The sequence below is a fragment of the Lygodium microphyllum genome, chromosome 26 (assembly GCF_053477565.2).
Source record: "Lygodium microphyllum isolate KBCC chromosome 26, Lygodium_microphyllum_v1.1.10, whole genome shotgun sequence".
Classification (NCBI taxonomy): domain Eukaryota; kingdom Viridiplantae; phylum Streptophyta; class Polypodiopsida; order Schizaeales; family Lygodiaceae; genus Lygodium; species Lygodium microphyllum.
In genome coordinates this window covers 59,397,751-59,409,640 of record NC_141160.1, presented here as the reverse complement: position 1 = coordinate 59,409,640, position 11,890 = coordinate 59,397,751, and positions in this window count along the sequence as shown.

Genomic DNA, 11,890 nt, shown 5'->3' with positions numbered 1-11,890 from the left:
TTGATAGACGCTCCTGGCCGCGAGGCCGAGGGGTTGTCTTGTGCATAGTGACGAGGTCCGGCTAGTGCATGAGCCAGTGCCGGCCCGTTTTTAGGTCCATCAGTATCATAAAAACTTGACATACAGTAGAGTGCAATTATGGATGAAAAATCCCATGTGGTGGGGCATTGTGCAAAAAATTTAGGTATCACAAGGATGTTAGAAGCCCTAGCTATACAAGGAAAACCGTTGCTTTACAGGCATGGTCCTTAGGTCCTAAGTGCTAAGGATAAGTTTGCTTTTGATGAGGGCAGAAGTACCTAGACAAAGCCATCATGGAATTGCCTAGGAAGGGGCAAGATATAGAAGATCCTCTAAGAAAGGATCGGAATGACATGCTAAGAGCTATAGGCCTCCCTAAACCACTTTATGAGTTGGCAGAAAGGGACGTTAAGGATAGTATTAAGTTTCCTACACTAGTAGAGGTGGAAATGGAAGAGGTCAGAGACCCTAAAAGGTTTGAACTAGGTCGTGACAAATATGAAGATTTTAATGACCCAATACTAATCCCAAGAAAGAGAACTAAATGCCCGCCTCCTTATAGGGATCTCTGAGTGTTTCATGGGCTGGTAAATGAGGACCCAATGTTGCACTTAAAGGAATACAGCCTAACGTGCCTTGCAAGTGGGTTTGATGACACACATCGAATGCTTTTGTTCTCTAGTACCCTGAAGGCAGAAGCTAGGAAATGGTATTGGAGCCTTCCAATAGGGTCCATTAAATCATTTGAGGAGCTGCACGATCAATTTTTAGATGAATAAGAAAAGAAGGTACCTATGACCCAAGTCTTAGGGCAACTTATGCAGATAAGGCTAGAGTCTTAGCCTTCTGCTAAAGGATACGTTGGAGCCTTTGACAATATCGTGAGACTTTGGCCAAGAAGAACTACTATGTTGCCTAAGGATGTGCTATATGAGCTCTTTATGAGTGGCTTGGAGATTAATATGCAAATCCAAGTGAGGATGCAAAGTCATTAAATGAGGCCGAGAGGCATACAATTGACTATGAGTAGTATATTTGAAGATGCTGAGAAGACTTTTGGAGTTCCCCCGCTCGTTGCAAGTGCATCCAAATATCCAGCCAATTTTGCAAAGAGAAAATCCTTTTGCTAATACCAAGACAACCTTAGCGGGAGATCTTGGTGGCCAAAATCTCCAAGTACGAAGTGGAAATCCTATGAGCAGTGATAAGATGCCTCTTAAGGATAAAAAGATTCCATGCCCAACAAGTCCCATCAAGGCTTGCAACAGTTTCACAAGAGGTAGTTGCGATGGCATTATTGATAGGACCATCGAGCCTATGAGTACGGATAAGCGTGTTATGAGTGGTCCTAGTTGTATTGCTAGTAGGCTCTTGAGAAGCCTTTTCAATTTATGGATGAATCATTTTTTCGAGTAGATGCTATTCCTTTTAGTAAAAGCATGGTTCCTATGGCTAAGTAGTTGAGCAGAGTGGACAAAGGAAAGGGAAGACATCTCATATGAAGAAGATGTATCCTGCCCAAGGTCCACCTATGTTGAGTAGATGACCAAGAAGATGAGACATATCAACCTAATGATGTCATTCATTTAGCTCATAGTACCCAAGAAGAGACGGCCATTATTACTGAGATATCAGTAGAAAGGCTTGGGCTACTCGACCTACAAAGGGCATAGATCAAGCTTTTAACTTACTCGCATGAGTACCATGAGGCTAGTCCTCATATTTTATGATATCTTTAGTATCTTGCTTAGTTTGATAGGATGTGGTGTATATGCCAACAAGACCATGTATTGCATGGATTAGAATGATCTATCCATTTAAGGCCAAGAGGGCCATTTGTTGTTTAGTGCAAGTGCAGTTAATGTTTTTTGTTTTAATGTTGTGCTAGATAGATTACATGGAGCCTGGGGGGAACCTTTGCTGTGTCAACGCTTCTCATGGTTCAATCCAGGTGATATCTTTCCTTTATGAGTATCTTGTTTTTATACTATATATGTTTAGTAACTTGTGAGGGATTTATTTTCTTGTTGGGGACTGGCAATTAAGGCATGAAGTCCCAAGTATAGGTCATGTATGTCTGAGGGAGGTCTAAGTAGTGGTTGCCTCTTGTACAGGCATTGTCAGGCATTAAAAGACCTATTTTAGAAGGTAGTTCTAGTGACCCTATTTTTGCTGACTGCTCTTGGGTACCGAGATAGGACCTAAGGCTCAGCTCCCTCCTTGGGTCACTACGCTCAGCTCCCTCCTTTTTTTTACACGCTAGAGTATGGAAAAATAAAGGCCTAAAAGGAAAATGTGCTCAAAGACAATATTTCTTGATTAGGCTATAGGAGACCTCACCTAGGAGGAGCTCCTGGTTAAGTTGTCCTCAATTAGTAGGTAGGTAGTTCAGACCACCACTTCAGATGACTTCTTTAATATTTCTTTTTAGCTTGGCCATGTTGGAGTTATAAGTTAGCGACTAGCTTTGGGCTGTCAGCCAGATAGAGCTCGATTTTAGGACCTGATTTGGACATGTTCTTGGAGCAGTGGAGCCCGTTTTGGAGCTAGAAAGTGCCTGAGAGGCGTTAAAGAGCCAATTTTCATGAAAAAAAAAACAATGGCAGATGACTGAATTGGAGTTTTCCTAGATGCATTTCGATGTCAGGAATCCAATGCAAGTCTCGGTTCATCAATTTGAAGGTCGTTTGACCCCGCATTTAATACCTTTGCAAGATTTGGAATTATAAAGTAGCTACTGGATATGGGAGCCAAAAACTGCATGACAACTACCATGTTTATAGATTTCGATGATGCGAAATCGCCTGTCCAGGATCTCGAATCCGTCTTTTTGCCCCCCAAAACCGAAATATCCACTTGCAGGACAGTGTGAACACACAAGGATGAACCAATTATTTTAATGTTTTAAACCTTGGGCTTAATAAGAAGGCTCAAATTAATGCAAAAACTATCAAATAGAGAGGGAAGCATCAATGCGCCTCCTCAAATGCCCGATGCCTCTCCGATACACACCCGTTTGGAGAGAGAGAGAGAGAAGGAGAGAGAGAGAGAGAGAGAGAGAGAGAGAGATTCTCGATCAGGACAGAGAGAAGAATGAGACGGATGTAAGCTTGCCCATTTTAATGGAGGATTTAAAATTTTGATTTTCTACTCTTTCTCTCTCCTCTCTCGTATCTCCTCGTAGTGCCTATTCATATGCATCAATGAAAGAGAGAATGGGGAGGGGGTGATGACAATTTTGAAGCAAATGAAACTAATAGAGCAGCAGGGGACCTAGATCAAGGATGGAGAGCATGTCAATGGTAAGAGGGAAGCGTCAACAACCTCTCAATCTTGGGATACGTGCCTTGAACATGCATGTTTCTACTATGAGTAAGTGGTCTTTTTCTTTGTTAGATGAAAGATAATTGCAGGAAATGATTGATGATGATTTATCTTGGTTGCATATGTTGAATTATCTCTCAAATGAAAGAAAAAACTAGAAATTTTGATACCATAATATTTTTTCCTCAAAACACGTAAAACTAGCAAAGTGCGTTTTTTACGAAATCATGGAAATTGGGGGTTTTAGAGAGTGTTTTGAGTTCCTATTGAGTAAAAATGAATATAAAAATGGGAATGAGTTCTTTTGATCAGTGGGAGCTCAGAAGTCTATTTTTTCACAATTTTTGAAGAAAACAAGTAGGAATAAATAGAGAAAATTGGGAAAATTAGGTTTTTCATGATAAACAGTTAGAAAAAAATATGATTAATGTTTGTGGATGTGTAGCAAGGTTGAGGAATTATGATTAAGCATCATGTCAGCCATGTTTTTATGTTAGAGTACAGTTTTATTACTTTATACATGAAAAGTGACATAAAAATGAACCCTACACCTATGCAACGTTGCAAAACCTAAACAATTAGGGGGAGAGAGAATTTGTGACTGTGTTTAGTTGTTGGAAATACATTAAATTATGATTTATTTGTCTTATGTATAGCATATAGTCTAATAAAAAAATTAAATTTAAGGAGAGTAATAGCACGAGAAAACTCAGTGCTAGTCTCTAGCAACGCAGCAACAACGAGTTGATCGAAAATCATTGAAGGATTGTTTTGCACACCACGTGGCTGATTTATAACCATAGAATGTTTTTGCACAATGGACATACAGTTCTGCATTTTTTATGCCACATGGTATAAAACCTAGATACATAGCACTTGATTGCCTAATAAATGACCAATGTGGAGTGTGTGAGGATTCCTAGGTTGTAGGATAGACAAGCAATTCCTTGGGGTAAGTTTAGTGAGGAAACATAAACTCCTAGATCATTCGATATACAAAAGAGTGGAGCTTGTACGTTTGTTCTCTATGTTGGAGCAACATATCAAGGGGCCGATCCCCAGATGTAGGAGAGCTGTAATGGGACCGTTGTGTTTCAAGCGAGAGGTTGCCCCCTATGTATGTGATACATGGTATATTATGCCAATGTGTATGGGATCTCCCTCTAAGGGGTAGGGAAAGGAAAATGCTGGACTATGTCCTATTACAAATGCAAGTTCAATATTAGAGCTTAGTATAGCGTGTCCCTTAGACGCTCCTGGCCGTGAGGCTTTTTGGGGTGTCTTGTGTGTCTTAGAGGTCTAGTTAGTGCTAGAGAGCCAGTGTCAAGCCTATTTTTGGTCCCGACAGGTGGTGCGTTTGCCGAGAGTTGCCTATAAGTAGCGGTCTCAAAATCTAGGTTGTGAAGGGACCTATATTTATTGTGTCCATTAGGAGTGCGCTAGCATGTGCCCATAAAATGGGGCTCGTTCAAGGATGGAAAATCTTGGCTTTCCCAATACAAAACTTACTGATGGACTTAGTTGGTTATGTAGAGCATGAGTCCTTTACAAAAGATAATTTAGATGATGAGAAGAGTAACCAGTTAGTGGTTACCCCATCCTCTAATGCGATGGCATGGGCCGAGGTTCACCTTGGTGTGTTCTCTACCCAAGAGAAATCATGTATAACCATCCATCAACCTAGAGGGCATGGAACAAGTATGTTGGAAGCTATGGCAGTCATGGCATCAACAAGTGATTATGCTAAAGTCGTAGTGCCATGGGAAAACCTTGACATATACCGGAGTGTAGTTATGGATGAAACATCCAATGTGGTGGGGCATCGTGCCAAAATTTTAGGTATCACAAGGATGTTAGAAGCCCTAGCTCTAAAGAGAAAACTGTTGCTTCAAAAGCAGAGTCCCTAGGTCCTAAGTGCTAAGGATAAGTTTACTTTTGATGAGAGGCAGAAGCTCGTAGATAAAGCCATCATGGAACTGCCTTGGAAGGGGCAAGATATGGAGGATCCTCTAAGAAAGGATGGGACTGACATGCCAATAGCTTTAGGCCTCCCTAGACTACTTTATGAGTTGGCAAAAAGGGACGTTAAGGATAGTATTAACCTTCTTACACCAATAGAGGTGGAAACGGAAGAAGAGAGAATGGAAACAAGAAGAAGGTAGCACTTAGGGTTACATACACAAGAATGAGCTGCCATATTCACATTGTATCTTTTCTATACAAGGTTTGAATTTACAAGGTTTGAATTTACCACGTATGATGCCAGGAGGCATATTCCACGGTGGATTCCGTGAGGTTTTACGGTGGATTCCGTAAACTTAGATGACCGGGGCTCATACGCAAAGAGGATTCTTTGTGCGAGAAGTTGATGGGGACGCCTGTCCTTTTCGGGCGTTTCATTAATTTAGTGTGTACATGGGTGATTCCATAGCGGGTGATTCCGCAAAATGCATATTAAATTAATAAACGTTTATGAGTTTAGAGTGCGCACTCGTAATAAATTAAGGTTAGGATTTATTTCTAACCAGTTGATTTATTTATGTAGCTGAAGACTGCTAGGTATTCACTTTTGTCGGTTTAATTGTGTTATTTTACTAACGATTGTGAATGCTTCAGTTGATGTGTAGAGATAGCAGCAGTGGCGGAGGAAAGCATTAGAGTCTAGCGGGTTTTCGATCTTTGGACTATATTTTGATAGGCGCCACGCCTATATTTTGTTATGTCTATAGAGACATCGATTATTTATTATTATTTTGTATGCGCTTATGCGCCTGGATATGTTATTTCTATTTGGACATTGAGATTGGGCGTGCCAGACACTATGGGCACCGTCCATTAGCTTTATTTTCCTATTTTTGGTAGAAAGCAAACTCAAAAGCTAAAAGCTTGTCATATTTTTGTAATTGGGCTATTTTTGAGCATAAAGATTGGAAATATACATTAAATACATGCTTTGTGAAGCGCTCACACAAGGCATGGGGGAGATTGAACCCAATTTGTCTCTTGTCTCATGTCGTGCTTGCTTTTACATTGGTTTTTGTGTTAAAAAATAGAGTACTTTGTTCTTGGGGACCTTCTGGGATTCACCACGTGAGCTATTTGCGTCCGATCTGCGCACCAGAAAGGACAGGCGTCCCCATCAACTTCTCGCACAAAGAATCCTCTTTGCGTATGAGCCCCGGTCATCTAAGTTTACGGAATCCACCGTAAAACCTCACGGAATCCACCGTGGAATATGCCTCCTGGCATCATTTCCAATCCATGCATATTCCTTACATTCATTGCAAAATCTTATAAAAAGTGAATACATGCTTGGTACGCAGAATCTCACATAGTTGCGGGCCTTTCTACCTAGTTCTCAGATTGTGTGCCAATTTCCATACAAGAGAAAGCATAGCTCGTAGATGAATATTATAAATCCCTAATACAACTAGATTTTTTGCATATTGTGGATAATCGTGCCTAAAATAATATGTCACTCCAAAATATAATCATTTCCAAATTAATTCTTGCAATTTTTGCTTCCCTTGGCTTTTCTGGCGGGGCTATTTGAGGTTAGCAAGCCAATCAAAGAGTACTTTTGAGTAAGAAAGGACTGTGTGTATATGAAGTCAAGGGATATGACAAGGACATTAACACAATATCTAAGAGATTTTGTTTTTATGTTGTGTTAATGTAGGGAAGAAGGAAGTACTGCAACCTCTATCTTACACTCCACCTCTCACTCTCTAACGTATGGAAGAAGAAGGTGCAGAAGAGGAGAGTGCAAGACAAAAGAGAAAGCTCATGAATATCCAAGTGTCACACTTCCACACTCTCACTCTCTCTCACTCATCAATGGCATGCAAAGAAGATACGATGGAATCGAGAATAAGGTAGACACTCAAAGTTACACACACAACAATGACTTGCTCTATTCGTTTTGCACCTTTTATACACACCGTTTGAGTTTAGGACTCCCTCCACATGTTGATCACCCTAGCTATGACGGGCTCTTGATTGATAGTTTTGAATCCATGCATATTCCTTACATTCATTGAAGAATCTTAGAAAAAGTGAATACATGCTTTGTGCCTAGAATCTCACATAGTTGTGGGTCTTTCTACCTAATTCTGAGATGGTGTGCCTATGTGCATACAAGAGTAAGCATAGCTCCTAGATGAATATTATAGATCCATAACACAACTAGATTCATTGCATGATGTGGATAATTGTGCCTAAAATAATATACCACTCCAAAATATAATAATCTCCAAACTAATTCTAGCACTTTTTGCTTCCCTTGGACTTCCTTACGTGGCTATTTGAGATTAACAAGCTAATCAAAGAGTACTTTTGAGTTAGTAAGAAAGCATTGTGTGTATGTGAAGCCAAGGGATATAAAAGGGACATTAACAAAATATCAAAGAGAGTTTTTTTTAATATTGTGCTAATGTAGGGAAGAAGGAGATACCACAACGTCCATCCCACACTCCACCTCTCACTCTCTAAGCTATGAAAGAAGAAGGGGTAGAAGAGAGGAGAGTGCAAGACAATAGATAAAGCTCATGAATCTCCAAGTGTCTCACTTCCACACTCTCACTCTCTCTCACTCATCAATAACATGCAAATAAGATACTGTGTATGTGAGAAGAAGGTACACACTCAAAGTTACACAAACAACAATCATTTTCTCTATTCACTCCATACCTCTTTTACATAGGGTTTGAGTTCAAGACTCCCTCCATATGTTGGTCACCCTATTTGTGATTGGCTCTTTAATGTTAGTTTTGAGTCCATCCATATGCGTTACATTTATTAAAGAATCTTACAAAAAGTGAATACATGCTTGGTGCCTAGAATCTCACATAGTTGCAGGTATTTCTATCTAATCCTTAAATGGTTTGCCAATTTGCATACAAGAGTAAGTGTAGATCCCTGATGAATATTTTAAATCCATAATGAAACTATATTCATTGAATATTGAGGATAATTGTGCCTCAAATAATATGTCACTCCAAAATAAAACCATTCCCAAATTAATTCTGGCCCTCTTTGCTTCTGTTCGACTTTCTTGCAAGGTTATTTGAGGTTAGCAAGCAAATTAAAGAGTACTTTTAAGTAAGAAAGCATTGTGCATAAATGAATTCAAGGGATATCAGAGAAACACTAACACAATATCAAAGAGATTTTTTTTAAATATTGTGCTAATGTAGGGAAGAAGGAGATACTGCAATTGCCATCTCACACTCCACCTCTCTCTCTCTAAGCTACGAAAGAGGAAGGGGCAGAAGAGGAGAGTGCAAGACAAGAGAGAAAGCTCATGAATCTCCAAGTGTCTCATTTCCACACTCTCACTGTCTCCCACTCATCAATGGCATGCAATGAAGATAGGATGGATACGAGAAGAAGATAGACACTCAAAGTTACACACACAAGAATGATTTGCTCTATTCACTCTGTATCTTTTATACATAGGGTTTGAGTTTAGGACTCCTGTAACGTGTCCACCTATTATCTTCAGGACATGTCCTAGCAGTCCATTGGAAAGGATGTCTAGAAAGCTCTGTCAGGCACTCCCATGGAATGTTACGGGGTTTGCAATTTAGGACTTTCCGTGTCTGCCACGTAGCGGAAGTATTCTGGCCGTTCCCACTTAGGACAGCGACTTGAATCAGGGTTTTTCCTAATGGTCATTTTCTAAACGGCAACTAGCGTCAAACCCCAAGCGAACTACTTTATGCAAGAACGCCAGGGTTGAAGCAGATTCACGCTGCACGTGGTTTAAGGAGAATGGGAAACGAGAGGGATGCAAGGCTCGATCTCTCTACCATAAGGCATAGTCCCATTCCATTCCCCTAAAATAGCGTAAATCGGGATTATTATAACTTAGACTCTAGGTCAGCGCCCTTGCTGTTTGTGTCCTTTGAATGATCTTCTAGCTATCCATCATGATTGAGAAAAGTTCTCGGCGAACCGGGACCACCCATCCGTAGGACGGACCCATGGCCTCATCCATCGCACTTTCCTCAGGTTGTTTTAGTTATTTACTAACCTACCACATTTAGTTGGATATGCATCAATCAGCTTCCGTAATTAACCCGTTAGGCACTAGTTCCTTCACGTAATCATAGCACTTGACATTAAAAAAACAATGTCAAACAAGTTCCTTTTCAACAGCTTATCATATTTATCTTTGAAATACATTTATAAAGTCCAGCCCGTAGGCTTATCCATAATCCACCCAAAGGCTATCCAGCAATCCACAAGGATTACTAATCCAAGATTCCACCCATAGACTAGTATGCGGACCTCGAGATCCAATCCCGAGTCACGTTGGCCTCTTGTGCAGGGCCCGAAAGGCGAGGGATTTACGGCTAGAGCCCCCCCTGGCACCCAAGCATCCTCCTGCTCCAAGTAGCGCTCAACGGAGAGACCTCTCGCGGCGGGTTCGGTCCACCTTCCGGGCACGGTTAACAACCCCCTTGGTTAGGGTCAGGCATGCAGTCGGGGGTAACTAAAGCTGCCTCTCCCTTCAGGCCTTCAACCTGAAGCATTAGATATCTTTTCATCCTTTAATTCCTTGAGCAAACAAAGAAAATAGTGCTTTATACAACTGTTACAAGCACAATCATTTCCAGTGGTCATTATTTGGCCAACTGCTAAGGAGTGAATCCTTCTTTTGGAATGCATCCAGCACTTGATCCGGGATCAATTGCGACTTGGCAAGATTCCCAAGGGTTTGTTTGTTAACCCTATATCCTTGGGTTAGGGCCGTATCCTATTAACCCAACTTAACCAATACCTTAAGTTCTATTAGTAGTAAATATGTTATTCCAATTTATTGATTAGTCTTTTGCTTCCAAGCAATTATCTAATCCTCGTATCTTGGTCACTTTACCCAAGAAAGGTACTATATCAGAACGATTATTCATCCTCTTGCAAGATAAACTTGCGTAAGAATTTGCCAATCTCATTCCGAGGAATTTGGCCATTCCCTTGTGATCAATTCACAAGATCATGGGACTCTGCAACTTGTTGCAAGAGTGTTGCATCTAATCCATGGGACTATTGGAGTCTTCTAATCACAAATTCATGATTAGATAGAAAACAGGGTTTATAACAATCCGTTCCTGATTGCCCTAGGCCGACATTGTCGGTCCTAGGGTTCCAAATTCAAATCGAGTTTCCTCTTTTTAGCGAGCGATCCTTAGGGTCGAACCCTAGATCGTTTCTCGCAAGTATGTCCTAGTATCCCTACATTCCATGAATGTGGGCAAGTCTTTAGGGTATAAGAGTTTCCGTTTTGGCAATGAGAGCGATTAGGTCACATCCTCAACGTGCTAAATCCCGGTTAGCACTTGGGATAAGTTGCATCGATTTAGCCATTCCTAAGCGAGTCCTTTTAGGTGTTTAGGGTAAAACCATTATGATTCCATTTTCGTAAGCACACGATTCATTGGCTATGAATGATTAGATTTACAATCCCTAACTTTTTTGGTTAAAATCAAAGCATATGCTAAGTTACGGTATAGCTTCTATTGATTCTTCTAGAACATGGATTCAAGATTCATGCTACTAAGCGTTCGGGTTTTATGTGAACCATGCAGCTTTTTCTAATTTCTTTTCTAAATGAGATATTCATATGTTGAATGAGCATTACACAACCTTTCGTAATTATTTACGTAGTTGATTGAGATTTAAGCCAATTGACTAGAGTTTAATCTACCTCATGCAGCTCAAGAACCATTTCCATGCCTTGCAAATTCCTATGGATTATTAGCAACCTTCTTTTAATGAATCGTTTCAAAGGAAAGATGTTCAATAATGCGACATGCGATTTATTCCTTCCATGCATAATCGAAGTGTACTATCATTATTTTGACTTGTAAAGATGGGCATTAGTTAATCTAAGTTCGTTATTTTGCAATGCATAAAAACCACTTGCTAGGAATGCATAGAGATCTTATGCTCTTCATTTTCATTCATTTAATACAAATGACCGATTATTTGATCGAAGTTATTTCCTTTAATTTAACCAGGGTATTTCAATCGAAAGAGTGCATCCTAATTCCATAAATGATCTATGCACAATCGAAATATTACGACGTTAGGAAGAAAAACCTGGACTTGTGGTGAAATGTCCACATGGATGTTAGGGGATGATCCTCCTGTGGTTGTGCCTTGTGCCTTCTTAGGAGCCATCGAGGCTTCGACCTTCTCCCCTTGGTCATGGACTTATGATCTTGGCCCATCTCCTTCAAATGCGAAACTCCCTTTGTGACCGTTTGCACTGTCTTTCGAAATTGGCTTTAGAAGGCTTTATAGGCTTCCTCCATGAAATGGTTTTAAAGGCTTATGTGGGAATGCAAGGGCTTAAACTCCGGGGCTATGAGGGAAGAAAAAAAACCTTAAACTTCAAGGAAAAATGGGTGTAAAAGATTTCTTTGGGAAGGCAAATAAAAGGGGATTTTAAAACATCCCGGGGTAACAAGAACCCGCTTGAGAGGGCAATAGGGAAGGGGGGTTTAGAACCTCGGCTAATGGGAGCGTGTGGGGAACCTAA